The sequence below is a fragment of the Eptesicus fuscus genome, chromosome 6, assembly GCF_027574615.1.
Source record: "Eptesicus fuscus isolate TK198812 chromosome 6, DD_ASM_mEF_20220401, whole genome shotgun sequence".
Taxonomy (NCBI): Eukaryota; Metazoa; Chordata; class Mammalia; order Chiroptera; family Vespertilionidae; genus Eptesicus; species Eptesicus fuscus.
This window is the reverse complement of record NC_072478.1, coordinates 34,768,583-34,784,733: the sequence shown is the minus strand read 5'-3', so window position 1 is coordinate 34,784,733 and position 16,151 is coordinate 34,768,583. Positions and strand designations below refer to the sequence as shown.

Genomic DNA, 16,151 nt, shown 5'->3' with positions numbered 1-16,151 from the left:
TGGAAAGAGCAGATAATCAAGATTTAAATAAAAATGTAAAAAAATCAGGAAATGTAGATTTTACCAAAGAAACTACAATAGCCATCCCAGCTACAACTATAAACAGATTCACTATTATGTTCATTTGCCTTGGTTCCAGAAAACACACACACACACACACACACACACACACACACACACACAAAACAAAAAAAACAAAACAAAAAAAAAAAACAATCAACCAAAACAAAATAATCCCACAATAAAACCCACCAAAACCTATATTAGAGTATGTGGCAATAATTAATATATTTCTATGAAAATTGTCTCATGCCTTATAAGCTCCTAAAAATAAAATCAAGGTCACTATGTGACTAATGATATAGCACTAGGAGGGGAAAAAAAGCCACTGAAAGTAAAACAGTCTTCAGTCTTGGTTTCAGCTCTCTCTCCAAATCATCATTAAGTACTTAATATCAGACACATGTTTGGTTTATCAGACCAGTAAGTCACGTTTGTCCACTGGCCCAAGCAGCTGAAGAAATAATTGCTTAAGCAAACTATATTTGGTGACATGAAACATCTGACATCTTCCAGGTCTGTCTATTTAGTTTTAAAAAATGGTGAACATCTAACTGGGCAAAAGGAATGGCGTCCATCATCAAAACAGGCTCACTTCCCCCAGCCCCCAAAACAAACAGTAGTTATAATAGCAAAAGAAACAAAAAGTTTTGTGTGGGGTTTTTTGTAGGGTTTTATTATTATTATTATTATTATTATTATTATTATTATTCTTTAGGGACAACTATGAAAGAGGTCAGCAATATATTAACAGCAGCAATGGACAAGGAAGAGCAAAATAGTGGATGAAAGAATATTGCTGGATGGTTGTTCATCTTTTTCTATATTAGCCAGAAGATTGCAACTTGGCTTATTTGAAAATTTCTTATATGTGTGTCTTATCTCCTTAGATCCTTCACAGATTTAGAATTCAGCCTACCTGAGAGCTCTATAACTATGTAAGGAAGCTTTCTTTATCTAGTTTGGCGACAGCCAAAACCAACTCCATGTCATTAAGGGTGTCAGAACTCAGAACTTCCTGCAGACTTGGCATCAATTCCTCTCTTTCTATGTCCATCCCATCTCCCTCCAGCGTTCCACATTTGTCCCAGGAATGGCTTCAAGGTAGTCTGAAAAATGATTCTGCTGTGAGGGCAGCATGCTTTGGTTGATAGTATCACCTGTATACATTTCATCAACACTGTTAGATCCAGAGACAAAGAAGCACCAATCAGACCGTCAAACCTCAGAGGGAAGATAGGGGAGGGTGGGGGTAAGGTGGAGAGATCAACCAAAGGACTTGTATGCATGCATATAAGCCTAACCAATGGACACAGACAACAAGGGGGTGAGGGCATGAGTTAAGGGTGGAGGGGCAATGGGGGTTAAGGACACATATGTAATATCTTAAACAATGAAGAAAAAAAAGTCATCTGGGATTCAAGGGACACTGTAGCTGCTCATGCTCAGTCCACTGTCTGTACTCTCATCTTGAGAGTGATAGGTGCCACTATTCAGAAAGAGATCTGAGCTATTGGTTGTCATAGTTCTCAATTCCTGAGACATCCCAGGAGAAGACCCTGGATTCTCAGTTCCACCATCCAACTCCAGTGTTGGTAACTGGCTCCACAGATGTAATTCCTGCCGAAGCAGTTCTTGCTGTTTCTGTTGCAGTCTCTCTTTCTCCATCTGAAGCTGCTACATCTGTATCTGTTGCTGCTGGTTGGAGTTGCCACCACCTAGAACTCCCTGAGGGCTCTGGGGAGCCAAGGGTGGTGGCTGTTTCACGGAAGTTCTTTGACTGATTCTCTGGTTCATCGCAAAATGAGGGTCAAGCCTTGGGTCTAGACAAGTGGTGGTCTTGTTCTTATGGTTTATACTAGAGGCCCGGTGCACGAATTTATGCATGGGTGGGGCTCCTCTGGGTGGCATGTGGGGATCGGGCTGAAACCGACAGTCCACCATCGTCTGCAGCTCCTACCTGCCTCTCCTGCTCATCCCAGCCCCACTGCGCCTGTCTCAGGCTCGCGCCCAATCAGTTTCCATCAGGAGAGGCTCGTGCTGCCATAGCAGCCATGAGCCCTGTGTCTGGCATCCTCCCAAGGGGAGTGACCTGCGGGATCAGGCTGAAACTGGCTCTCCAACATTCCCAAGGGGTGCCAGATTGCAAGAGGGCACAAGTCAGGCCGAGGGAGCTCATGGGTGCACGATCCGGCCAGGGAGAGACCATGGGAGGTTGGCCAAGTGGGGAGGAAGGGATCACAGGAGGGTTCCAAGGCATGTCTGGACCGTCTCACTCAGTCCTGTTGGGCCAGACCCCAGCAGCTAACCTACCAGTCAGAGCATCTGCACCCTGGTGGTCAGTGCACATCCTAGCAAGCTGTTGAGCAGCCTTAGCATATCATTAGCATATTACACTTTGATTGTTGAACAGTCGACTGGACAACTGGACACTTAGCATATTAGGTTTCCATTATATACTAGGGGCCCAGTGCACAAAATTCGTGCATTGGGGGTCAGGGGTCCCTCAGCCCAACATGCCCCCTCTCACATACTGGGAGCCCTCAGGGGATGTCTTACTGATGGCTTAGGCCCGATCCCCACGGGAAGCGGGCCTAAGCCGCAGTCTGGCCTCCCTTTGTGGGAGGCAACCGGGCTGGTCAGGGGAAGGCACCAGCCCCATCACCCCGCTGCTGCAGCCACTGTCAGTCACCACAGCCACCAAGGTGTTTTCATCAACACAGACTCCAATCCCTTCACCAAGAAAAAATGACAACTTTCTTTAGGCATTTTCAAGATGTGTCTTTCATAGGATATACATTTCTTTATTTTTTATCCTCACCTGAGGATATGTTTCCATTGACTTTTAGAAAACATGGAAGAGAAAGGGAAAGACAGAGAGAAACATCAAAGTGAGAGGAACACTTTGATTGGTTGCCTCCTTCATGAGCCCTGATCTGGGCCCTGGCCAGGGCAGAGCCTGCAACTTAGGTACATGCCCTTGATCAGAATCAACCCAGACCCTGCTGTGGGCAGGCAGAGGCTCTATCCACTGAGTCAAACCGACTAGGGTAGGATATGACATTTCATAGCCCTCCAGCAGCAGACCTTCGTTTTTTTCTCCAGAAGTGTGGTGGGAAAACCCTAGATCAGCTTTTTGGATTCTTATTACCCAAGTTACTAAGAATATTACCAGTGGCATACAGGAAGCTTAGCCAATGTGCAGTCAGAAAAGGTGATTCCTCTATAGTTCACACCAATGGAGGCCTGGGCCCTGCCCAGGCCTAAAGCCTCTGGCCAAAGCTTTAGGCCTGGGCAGGGGACCTCCAGCTCCCTGTGATCGCAGACACCGCCCATTGGGCAGGGGACCCAGCTCCCTGCAATCCACCACAGGAGCAGACGCCCTCGTAGGAGCGGACCTCCAGTTGCCTGAGATCCATCGCAGGCTCCCTGCTGGTGCCCCAGGCTCCCCGCTTGGGCTCAGCGGAACACCAGCCTCCCAGCAACAGATGGCAGGAGCTGACCCCCGGTGGTTGCCTGTGATCCGTCTGGGTGAGCATAGCCTTCCTGGATCCTGCCATGCTGTTTTCTGATCGATGTGATTTAAAAAGTATCTCTGGCCAGATGTCTTCCCCCTCTCCCAGCCTGCTGGCAGAGGTACATCATCAAGTATTTCAAAAGAAGACTGTCAAAGATGTTGAGCAGTGGGGGTAGCTGCTGTGCCTGAGACTACTCCCCTGGGGGTCAGTGTCCCAGGAGACACAGCTCCCAGCTGCAGTGAAGCTAGAGAGGAATGAGCTTGAACATGCTGTAGAATTAGAGCTCCTGCAGTGCCTGCATCAGTACTGGCCTGTTGGGATAGGACTTGGGCTCCATCAGCTTGAAAAAGGAATCCGGCAGCTTCATGGGCATAGTCTGGGATACGTTGGCTGTCCTGGGGTTCATGATGGCATTGAAAAGAGCCTTCAGGTCGGTCTCTGAGTCCCCTCAGATGTGCACAATCTGGTGTCCAGCAGGATCTGGTGTGCATGATCTGGTGTCCAGGGGGGGGAGGTGTGAGGCACTTCCTGAGACCCCAGGGGTGCTGGCTGCCTTGGCCCAGACAATGGGCCCTGCCACTCTGTGGGGCCAACTGAGGAGGCAGCTGCTGCCCGGGATCCATGGTTCCTGCCTCCCAGACACACACCCCAACCAGTTTATAATGTTCTTTATTATCCATAAATGAGTGAGATCATGTGGTATTTTTTTTTTCATTGACTGGCTTATTTGACTTAGCATAATGTTCTCCAATTCCATCCAGGTTGCAGCTACAGAGAGCAGGAGGGAGGGTTGGGTTTCCCCAGCAATGGAGGAAGCCAAACTTCCCGCACACCCTGGCTGGCCCTAGACTCCACTCAAGGCTACAAAGTTTTTTCTTTCTTTTCAGGAATTTACATTTTATTTTATTTATTTTTTCACTTTTTTTTTATTAAGGTATTATATGTGTACATATCTTACCATTGTCCCCCCCACCCAACACCCATACATGCCCTCACCCCCCAGAGTTTTGTGTCCATTGGTTATGCTCAATTAAGATTTGACAAAGGAGGCATGAACATTCAATGGAGTCAAGACAGTCTTTTCAATAAATGGTATCGGGAAAATTGGACAGATACATGTAAAAAAAAAAAAAATGAAACTAGATCACCAACTTACTCCACGCACAAAAATTAACTCAAAATGGATACAGGACTTAAACATAAGACGGGAAACCATAAAAATACTAGAGGAATCCACAGGCAACAAAATCTCAGACATATGCCAAAAGAACTTCTTCACTGGCACTGCCCCTAGGGTAATGAAAGCTAAAGAGAAAATTAACAAATGGGACTACATCAAAATAAAAAGCTTTTTTACAGCAAAAGAAACCATCAACAAAACAACAAGAAAGCCCACTGCATGGGAGAACATATTTGCAAATGCTATCACTGATAAAGGTTTAATCTCCAACATCTACAGGCAGCTTATGCAACTTAATAAAAGGAAGATAAATGATCCAATAAAAAAAAATGGGCTACAGACCTAAACAGAATCTTTTCAAAAGAAGACAAAAGGAAGGCCAAGAGACACATGAAAACATGTTCAAAGTCACTAATTATCCGAGAGATGCAAATCAAAACAACAATGTGATACCATCTCACACCTGTCAGAATGGCTATCATCAACAAATCAACAAACGACAAGTGTTGGCGAGGATGCAGAGAAAAAGGAACCCTCGTGCACTGCTGGTGGGAATGCAGACTGCTGCGGCCACTGTGGAGAACAGTATGGAGTTTCCTCAAAAAACTGAAAATGGAACTCCCATTTGACCCAGTAATCCCACTCTTGGGAATATATCCGAAGAAACTAGAAACACCAATCAGAAAGGATATATGCACCACTATGTTCATAGCAGCACAATTTACAATAGCTAAGATTTGGAAACAGCCTAGGTGCCCATCAACAGATGACTGGATCAGAAAACTGTGGTACATCTACACAATGGAATACTATGCTGCCATAAAAAATGAAGGAATTCTCATCATTGGCAGCACCCTGGATGGAATTGGAGAACATTATGCTAAGTGAAATAAGCCACTCAATGAAAAAAAAATACCACATGATCTCACTCATTTATGGATAGTAAAGAACATTATAAAGTGATGAACAAAAAGATAGATACAGAGACAGTAAAGCATCAAACAGACTGTCAAATTACAGGGGCAGGTTAGGGAGAAGTGGGGGAGATAAGAGATCAACTGAAGGACTTGTATGCATGCATATAAGCATAACCAATTGACGCAAAACTCTGGGGGGTGAGGGCATGAATGGGAGTGGAGTGGGGGGGGACAATGGTAAGATATGTACACATATAATACCTTAATAAAAAATTTTTTTAAAAAAGTGAGATGAACACTTTGATTGGTTGCCTCCTGCATGAGCCCTGATCTGGGCCCCGGCCAGGGAGGAGCCTGCAACCTAGGTACATGCCCTTGAACAGAATCGAACCCAGACCCTGCTGTCTGCAGGCTGAGGCATTATCCACTAAGTCAAACCGGCTAGGGCAGGATATGACATTTCTTAGCCCTCCATCAGCGAACCTTCATTTTTTTCTCCAGAAGTGTGGTGGAAAAACCCTAGATCAGCCTTTTGGATTCTTATTACCCAAGTTACTAAGAATATTACCAGTGACATACAGGAAGCTTAGCCAATGTGCAATCAGAAAAGGTGTTTCCTCTATACTTCCCACCAATCGAGGGCTTGGCCCTGCCCAGGCCTAAAGCCTCTGGCCAAAACTTTAGGCCTGGGCAGGACCCTCCAGCTCCCTCTGATCACCGGCTCAGCCCTTGCCCAGGCCTGCCCAGACCAATAGCCTCTTGGGCAGGAGCGGACCAAGCTCCCTGCAATCAATCGCAGTGGTTCCGCTCCTGCCCAGGCCGAAACCAGACCACCAGCTCCCTGCCTAGACGATTGATCACAGGGGGTCCACTCCTGCACCAGGTCGAAGCACCCCCAGCACCCTGCCATCGATTGCAGGGTCTGCTTTGGGACCATGCCAAAAGCTTCCACCAGAGGCTTTCGACCTGATGCTGGAGCGGACACCCAGCTCCTTGTGATCGACTGCAGGGCATCCGCTCATTCACCAGGCTGAAAGCCTCCAGTGGAAGCTTTCAGCCTAGTGCTAGAGTGGACACCCATCTCCCTGTGATTGATCACAGGGGGTCCACTCCTGCACCAGGCCGAAGCCATTCCCAGCTCCCTGTGATCGACCGCTCGTTCACCAGGCCGAAAGCCTCCAGTGGAAGCTTTCGGCCTGGTGCTGGAGCAGACACCCAGCTCCCTATGATGGATTGATTGGAGGGGGTCCACTCGTGCACCAGGCTGAAAGCCTCCCTGGTGCCAGAGCAGATACCCAGCTCCCCACGATTGCAGAGGTCTGCTCCGTCAGGCCAAAAGCGGACACCCAGCTCCCTGCGATCAATCCCAGGGGGTCTCCGGTGGAGGCTTTCAGCCTGGTGCCAGAGCAGACCGTTGCAGAGGGTCCGCTCAGGGCGCCTATGTATGCAAATTAACCACCATCTTGGTTGGGTTAACTTGCATACTCACCCTGATTGGCTGGTGGGCGTGACTTGGGCGTGGCAAAGGTGTGGTCAATTTGCATATTACCCTTTAATTAGGTAGGATAATAGCATATTCTTTTTCTATACTTATTAATTAGTTACTTCCTTTCCTTTTTTATATCTTGGATAGTAACTAAACATTCCTAATTATTTATTAAATTGTATATATAATATTAATATTATATGAAAATACATATATATGATACAGATATATATTTCCAATAAGACTTGGTAAGTCAATGAATTCTATATATTGCAGTTAATTTAGGTTTTCTTCATCCTTAAAATTTTAGTCAATTTAAATTGGAAATTTCAAAAACTGGGAAAATTCAATGTTACTTAAATATAATAGAAAAAAACATTTTCTTTTAAAAGTCTCTTATTTTGATTCTACCAATCCATGAACATGGTATGTTCTTCCATCTGTTTACCTCTTCTTCTATCTCTTTTTTCAGTGTCCTGTAGTTTTCTGCGTATAGGTCTTTTACCTCCTTAGTTAAGTTTATTCCTAGGTATCTTAATTTTTTTGTTGCGATGGTAAATGGGATTGCTTTTTTAGTCTCTCTTTCTGTAAGTTCATTATTGGTGTATAGAAAAGCCATAGATTTCTTGGCGTTAATTTTATATCCCACTACATTGCCAAATTCATTTATTAAGTCTATTAGTTTTTTTATGGAATCTTTTGGGTTTTTTATGTACAATATCATGTCATCTGCAAATAAGGACAGCTTCACTTCTTCTTTTCCAATTTGGATGCCTCTTATTTCTTCTTCTTGCCTAATTGCGATAGCTAATACTTCCAGTACTATGTCAAACAGGAGTGGTGAGAGTGGGCATCCCTGTCTTGTTCCTGTTCTTAGGGGAAATGGTTTTAGTTTTTTGCCCATTGAGTATGATGTTTGCTGTGGGTTTATCATATATAGCTTTTATTATGTTGAGGTATGATCTTTCTATTCCCACCTTGTTGAGAGTTTTTATCAAGAAAGGGTGTTGGATTTTGTCAAATGCTTTTTCTGCATCTATTGATATGACTATGTGATTTTTATCTCTGTTTGTTTATGTGATGTATCACGTTTATTGATTTGCGGATATTGTACCATCCTTACATTCCTGGGATAAATCCTACTTGGTCATGGTGTATGATCTTTCTGATGTACCACTGGAGCTGATTTGCTAGAATTTTGTTGAGGATTTTGGCATCTATGTTCATGAGGGATATTGGCCTGTAATTCTCTTTCATTGAGTTGTCTTTATCTGGTTTTGGTATTAGGGTGATGCTGGCTTCATAGAAGGAGCCTGGAAGTGTTCCTTCCTCTTGAATTTTTTGGAATAGTCTGAGGAGGATAGATTTTAGTTCTTCCTTGAAAGTTTGGTAAAACTCTCCTGTGAAGCCGACTGGCCCCGGGCTTTTGTTTGCCGGAAAAATGTCCATACTACCCAAAGCAATCTACAGATTCAATGCACTCCCCAACAAAATACCAACAGCATATTTCACAGACCTAGAAAGAACTCTCCAAAAATTCATCTGGAATAAAAAAAGACCCCGAATAGCCACAGCAATCCTGAGAAAGAAGAATAAAGTAGGTGGGATCTCAATACCAGATTTCAAGCTGTATTACAAAGCCACTGTTCTCAAAACAGCCTGGTACTGGCACAAGAACAGACATATTGATCAATGGAACAGAATAGAGAACCCAGATATCGACCCAAACCTCTATGCTCAATTAATATTTGACAAAGGAGGCATGAACATACAATGGAGTCAAGACAGTCTTTTCAATAAATGGTGTGGGGAAAATTGGACAGATACATGCAAAAAAATTAAACTAGATCACCAACTTACACCATACACAAAAATAAACTCAAAATGGATACAGGACTTAAACATAAGACGGGAAACCATAAAAATACTAGAGGAATCCACAGGCAACAAAATCTCAGACATATGCCAAAAGAACTTCTTCACTGACACTGACCCTAGGGCAATGGAAGCTAAAGAGAAAATTAACAAATGGGACTATATCAAAATAAAAAGCTTTTTTACAGCAAAAGAAACCATCAACAAAACAACAAGAAAGCCCACTGCATGGGAGAACATATTTGCAAATGCTATCACTGATAAAGGTTTAATCTCCAACATCTACAGGCAGCTTATGCAACTTAATAAAAGGAAGATAAATGATCCAATAAAAAAATGGGCAACAGACCTAAACAGAATATTTTCAAAAGAAGACAGAAGGAAGGCCAAGAGACACATGAAAACATGTTCAAAGTCACTAATTACCCGAGAGATGCAAATCAAAACAACAATGAGGTACCATCTCACACCTGTCAGAATGGCTATCATCAACAAATCAACAAACGACAAGTGTTGGCGAGGATGCGGAGAAAAAGGAACCCTCGTGCACTGCTGGTGGGAATGCAGACTGCTGCGGCCACTGTGGAGAACAGTATGGAGTTTCCTCAAAAAACTGAAAATGGAACTCCCATTTGACCCAGTAATCCCACTCCTGGGAATATATCCGAAGAAACTAGAAACACCAATCAGAAAGGATATATGCACCCCTATGTTCATAGCAGCACAATTTACAATAGCTAAGATTTGGAAACAGCCTAGGTGCCCATCAACAGATGACTGGATCAGAAAACTGTGGCACATCTACACAATGGAATACTATGCTGCCATAAAAAAGAAGGAATTCTCATCATTGGCAGCACCCTGGATGGAATTGGAAAACATTATGCTAAGTGAAATAAGCCACTCAATGAAAAAAAAATACCACATGATCTCACTCATTTATGGATAGTAAAGAACATTATAAAGTGATGAACAAAAAGATAGATACAGAGACAGTAAAGCATCAAACAGACTTTCAAATTACAGGGGGAAAGTTAGGGAGAGGTGGGGGAGTTATGAAATCAAATGAAGGACTTGTATGCATGCATATAAACATAAACAATGGACGCAAAACTCTGGGGGGTGAGGGCATGTATGGGTGTGGGGTGGGAGGGGGTAATGGTAAGATATGTACACATATAATACCTCAATAAAAAAAGAAAAAGAAAAACCAAAATGAAAAAAAATAAAGTCTCTTATTTTGTAATATTTTCTAAGTATTCCATTTTTGCGTTTAAATTTACAATAGGAAATTAAACAAAATTGATGCTGTGAAAAATACATGTTAAAATGACATGTTCAAATCATTCAAGAAGTAGTATCAAAAGTTGTTGGACCATCTGTTTCTTCCTATTATAAATGATCCAAGGGAGCACAGCCCAACTTCCCCCATCAGTGTAAATCAAATGACTTACTAAGTGCACATCTTCAGATACACTGGAACAGTGACCAGTATAATAATAAGACAAAGATGGCACATTTTGTACCTTCTCATCAATTCTCAAAAGTTCCTTCTAACAAGGAACTATAGATGCATTCCTGCCACTCACCACAGAAATCCACCAAGCACTAACAAAAGCACCAGTGGGGGACTTGCCATTGGCAAACTAAGAATCCCACCTTTTCTCCCATTCGCATTAATATTGTGAACAAGTGGACATGCTTGAAAAACAAGGCTGAGAGCCAGAACTTTAAAAACTAAACAATTGAGAACTATCACCCTGAAGTCTATGTGGATACCCCATTGCAGTACTCTAGAAACTGTTGGAATGCTCACTTTTATTAAAGTACTAGTAGCCCTGCGAATGATTCTGTGTGCCAGTAGCTTGCCAGTAGCTCACTGCCACCCTCCTGTAGCTCCCTCCTTTCCCCTGCCCCCCCTCATAGCTTGCTGCCCTGCCCCCTCCTGTAGCTCTCCACCACCTGCTTGTAGCTCACTGCCCCACCCTCCTGCTGATCCGAGATCCGGTCGTTATGCAGTTGGTTGTTATGCTTCACGGGGTAACACCATTTGCATATTACATCTTTATTATATAGGATTTTTTATTTAACTTTTCCTCTTTTTTTTTTTTTTGCAATGACATATTTCTTTGTGAAGACAGCAGGCTGGAAGGGTGCTCAGGCCCACCACTATCTGGAATTGGGTGACTGTGAACAATGGGCCTTGAAAAGACTGACTCCATCCTGTCCCTCACCCTCCATCTGACCCATAGGCACCCCACCTTGTTCCCGTAACCTCCATTTTGTAAGAACTGCCATTTAAAATTTTCCACTAAACCTTGGTCATCTAGGAGGTCCATGGGTGGGTGCAAGAAAGTATAAATACACAGGGGTCTCCACCCAGCTTCCCTTTTGTATGACTCAAAATCAAAACAATACCCCTTTGTGTGTAAAATTAAAGAGAGGTTTCTGCCTTGTGTGGACACCAAAGAAAGGGTGTCACTACTATCACTACTTGCCCGCGGTAGAGGTGCAGAAAATGTAACTGAGACCTTGTCTATACAAAAATAAATAGACAGCCAGTTTGAAAGGGAATTGCCATGGACTAGAACAAAGAATATCCTTACATGATATTATTCTACACTGTCATTAAAATTTTCCCAGATTTGGATCACCCCCATTGTTTATAATAGTTCCTCGCACCCGTGGGGATAAAAAAAAAAAATCATCTGTTCAGTGCTTGGAGACAAACGTAACACATCTCTAGATATTGTAGAATTACAACAGCATATTATACAATTACCCCAAACACACTTACGAACTAATTCTTTGAATGTCTAGCAGCAATTTAAAAAGGACATGAAAGGGCCCCCTGGGAAGGCACCTGAGCATTCTAAATTGGCCCCTCTTGCCCTTTTGGCCAAGAGGGACCCGCTTCTCACAATCCAATTGTCCACAGCTGTTGCCTGAGCTTCTGTTCATGCCAAGGTTGAAACCTCGTGATGGCTGGTACCATGGATCTGTCTCTCGCCCAGTGGGGTGAGCTGGGCCTCCTTGGAGAAGAAACCTGGGTTCCACAAGATATGTGATCAGTGCTGGGACCCTGCCAGCAAGCGAGGGGATCCCAAGGCAGGTGTTGGGCGTGGAGGCCATGGGGGCATAGGTGACCAAGGAGACAGAACTAAACCTCACATTACCCTGCTTGGCCCCGGAGGATGGCTGGTTAGCCAGAGAGGGGTAAGATTCCTCAGGGAAGGAACAACCTAAGACAGGCACAGTCGCATAGGGGCCATCAGGAGAGAACTTGGGGGTCAACAGAGGTGGGGCACAGACCTTCACCCCACCCAAGTTTGCAGGGGCCTGAACCCTCACCCCTGCTGAAGGTGATCTCCTGCCCCCATGGCTGCTCAGCTTCACATGCCCAGCTCAAATAGGGACCCAGGTAACAGAGACTTGGCTGACAGCAGATGCCCTCTCACTGCAACAAGACTGGAAATGTCTTGTACCCATGATCTGGGGAAGTGGGGTCTATGATATCTAAATCCAGCCTAGCACCAGGAATGCTCAGGGCCTACTCAAGAAGGCAAATAATCCTCTCCACTAATAATTACAGGGTAAAACAAGATGGTTGTTAGAGTATTAAATTTGACAGTAAAATAGTAGTCAAGTTTTCAGACTAATTTAAATTGGCCAATCAAAATAAGCAAATACTCTAGAAAAATCAATTGTACTGGACAAAAAAGCTGTTCCTAAAGTGTTAACTAAAATTTTTATTGGTAGTTCATCTCATGGTAAAATTGCATAACATATAATGAACCTAAAGCAGTCACATTTTAGTGCAAAAAAGTAAAATTTAAAAGCTATCAAGATTACAGCATAAAATTTCCAAAAGCCTCCCAATATTTAAACCAAAAAAGGGAGGATAGTAGAAGAATATCATGTAAAGAAAAATATCCTGTAAATAAATTACATCTAGAAAATTTTTACTTTAGAAAATTAAATTTCATTTGTAATGCTAACAGCAAGACACCCAGGTAAAACATACATGGTGTCAAAACAAGCCAAAATGAAAATCGTTTGGGCAAAAAAATGAAAAAGGATCGCAAGTCAAATTTATAGAAAATATTCCTTTATTAACTTTTGGTCGAGAATATGTTTGTATATTTTCAGAAAACAACTCCGAGACCATGTGGATTCCTGCAACAGAGAGGAATTGACAGGAGTGCTCCAGCCAAGAAGTCAGAAGAGAAACAGTCCAGAGATGGAAGACGCTGACCATGCCTTGCCATACTAGCAGTCAGCAGATGTGCATCACTGCAGATTGCCCAGGACCAAACCAGAGAGGATCGGACCTGCATTACCACCATTTGTCCATCATCCAGAACTGAAATATCATTGCTGTTATGTACACATAAACAACTGTTGGACATAGAAATCGGGACTCAAAAGAACTGTTGGCCCAGAAAGAAACTCACTATAGACTGATTCATTTGCCTCTCAGCATAACCATTATTGCCTGTCTCATTTTCGGTTCCTATAAGTGTATTCCTAGTATCACATGAGCTCACTCATCTAGGGGAAAAGATGAACAACATAGACTGAAGATCAAGAACAGCATTGATCTCCAAAACCGGTTTGGCTCAGTGGATGGAGCGTCGGCCTGCAGACTGAAGGGTCCCAGGTTCGATTCCGGTCAAGGGCATGTACCTTGGTTGTGGGCACATCCCCAGTAGGGGGTGTGCAGGAGGCAGCTGATCGATGATTCTCTCTCATCAATGTTTCTAACTCTCTATCCCTCTCTCTTCCTCTCTGTAAAAATCAATAAAATATATTTTTTTTAAAAAAAAGAACAGCATTGATCAGACTTTCAGACCTCAGAGGGAAGGTAGGGGAGGGTGGGGAAAAGGGAGATAGATCAACCAAAGGACTTGTGTGCTTGCATATGAGCCTAACCAGTGATAATGGACAACAGGGGGATGGGGGCATGTGTGTGTGTGGGGGGGGGGGGGGTGTTGGGATGGGAATGGGGGGGGGGGTTGATGACAAATATATGATACCTTAATCAATAAAGTAATTTTTAAAAATAAATAAATAAATAAAGTATGGAATCCCCCCCAAAAAAAAAAATAAAATAAAATTTTCCACTAAACACATATGGTACTTTGTTCTGTTAATTCCAGGAAGTAACTAAACCAGATAGCCTCCCTGATAGAAGTAACTCTGCTATTTCTAGCTTCTGTAAGCATGCTTGCTTGAATAATGGTGAAAAGAAGACATTTTTGGGAGGGGCTAGCAATCTGGATCTGTGCCAGTAACCTAATGTACTTTCTTATCAGCCTATAGTCCAGTCACTGCCCCCTCTTAATTATCTGGTTCTGCACACCGCTCTGCCAGCGTGGGGGTCTGGTCCGTCCTTGGTTCCTCCTATGCCAGGTGTCTTCTGGTTATCTGAGCTGTGCTCAAGGCCACAAGCTTTCTGCAGGATATCTGCTAAGCACACTGCCTCTATCCCAGCACATGGGGCGGGGAGGGGGTGGGGGGAGCCTTTATAAGCTAACCCCTAAGTTCATTGGGGGCCGTGAGGTTTTGAAGAGACACAAGTCCTCCTTCGGCCACCGGCATTTAATAAAGACTCCAAATTTGGCCCGCTGACCGTGGCGTCTTCTGTTTGACTCGCTGAATTCCAATATAACAACTGTCCATCTGAGGAAGGTGAGAGAACCGGACCAATAACCGTTATGACTTCCCAGCAGTGACAGGGCAGAAGACGTGCTGCAGCTGTTAGATAGTTTTCTTCTCTTTTTAATCAAAATCAGTTCATGTCTCAGTCCAATGGTATGCTTGGGACGAGGAATCCAGGAGGTGCTCAGCGCATGGGAAACCTTTTGTTAGCTGCTATAACTGAAAAAAAGCCCTGCAGGTTCTTTTCTCAGAGGGCATTCTGAGCACTGACCTTAAACAGCAGGATGCCCGACCTGTGCCTCACGGGGCCCACCATCACCCCCCTCCAGGCTTGGCTGGGCCACAGGCATTCTGAATACCCTTCTGACACCGCCACCTCTCAGAATCCTGGGTGGACGGAGTGCTGGCCGCCATCCCGTGGAGGCAGAAATGGGGATGGGGACAGGGACAGAAAAGGCTGCTGGGAACACACTCTAGATTAGACCATCATCGTGACAGCCCCCCACCCCCACCCCCCATCCCCAGTGTAAGGGAAACTGTCCCCTTTGCTCTGAACTCCTGTGGGTTTGGAGCAAAAGCCTTCACTCATGTCCCCATCCTCAGCTCCTCATTTCTCCTGCAAGGTGATCCTCCCTCCCCCAGAAAGCCCGTCACCATCATCACTTAATCTTCAGGACAACCACCCGCCTCCACGCACTTATTGGATGAGGAAACTGAGGCACAGTCACCTTGCCCAGGGTCACGGCGGCAGCAGCCGTGATGAGCTGACTGTCAGACCCACACCCTGAACTGCTAGGCTGTGCCTCCCTCTGTGTCATAGGTCCTTCAAAGCTGATCAGGATAATAATCTCCCTTTTCAAGAATTCCTAAAGGCAAGCCGCTTCCTCCAGATGCCAGGGAGTTTGCAGCCACACCTGGGAGGCTGCACAAGAGCGTCACACACAGATCTACCTCTGCCAGCAGCTGTTCAGCCCAGGGCAGAGCTCTGTCCTCATCTGTAAAATGGGGCGTGGTTGTGCTCCTCCCACGGCCGAGGAGAAAAGTAACTAAGGTAATAAATAGGTTTGAAGCAGTTAGCACTGTGTCTGGCCTATCTATGTCAAGGCCCGTTAGGTTCATTCATTCATGTATTTGTTCTTGTGCAGAATGAAGGCCATGTGATGCATGCTGGATGTGGAATTAATGAAACATTTCCGTTTCTGTTCAGAAAGAGAATTCTAAAAACAGCTTGATAGTGTATAAACTCGCTTTTTACTTGCTGACTTCTCTTGAGCTGACCGAATGTGAGATTTAAATCCTAGAATGTACTTACAAATAAATTTTTTAAAAGTTTAACCACTGATCTCTTCTTCTTTCTCACCCTGCCCAAGTAAAAGACTTGATTTAAAAAGGAAACACATTAAGGTCTAAGTGTCAACGAAAGTGTGAGGGACAGGTATAAAAGGAGGGTTCTG

The 16,151-nt window shown here is 44.2% G+C and overlaps 1 pseudogene; it reads right to left on the bottom strand.

Moving 5' to 3' along the window:
• Window positions 1-994: 994 nt before the first annotated feature.
• Window positions 995-15,111, bottom strand: LOC103294469 (transcriptional coactivator YAP1-like; annotated as a pseudogene).
• Window positions 15,112-16,151: the final 1,040 nt, after the last annotated feature.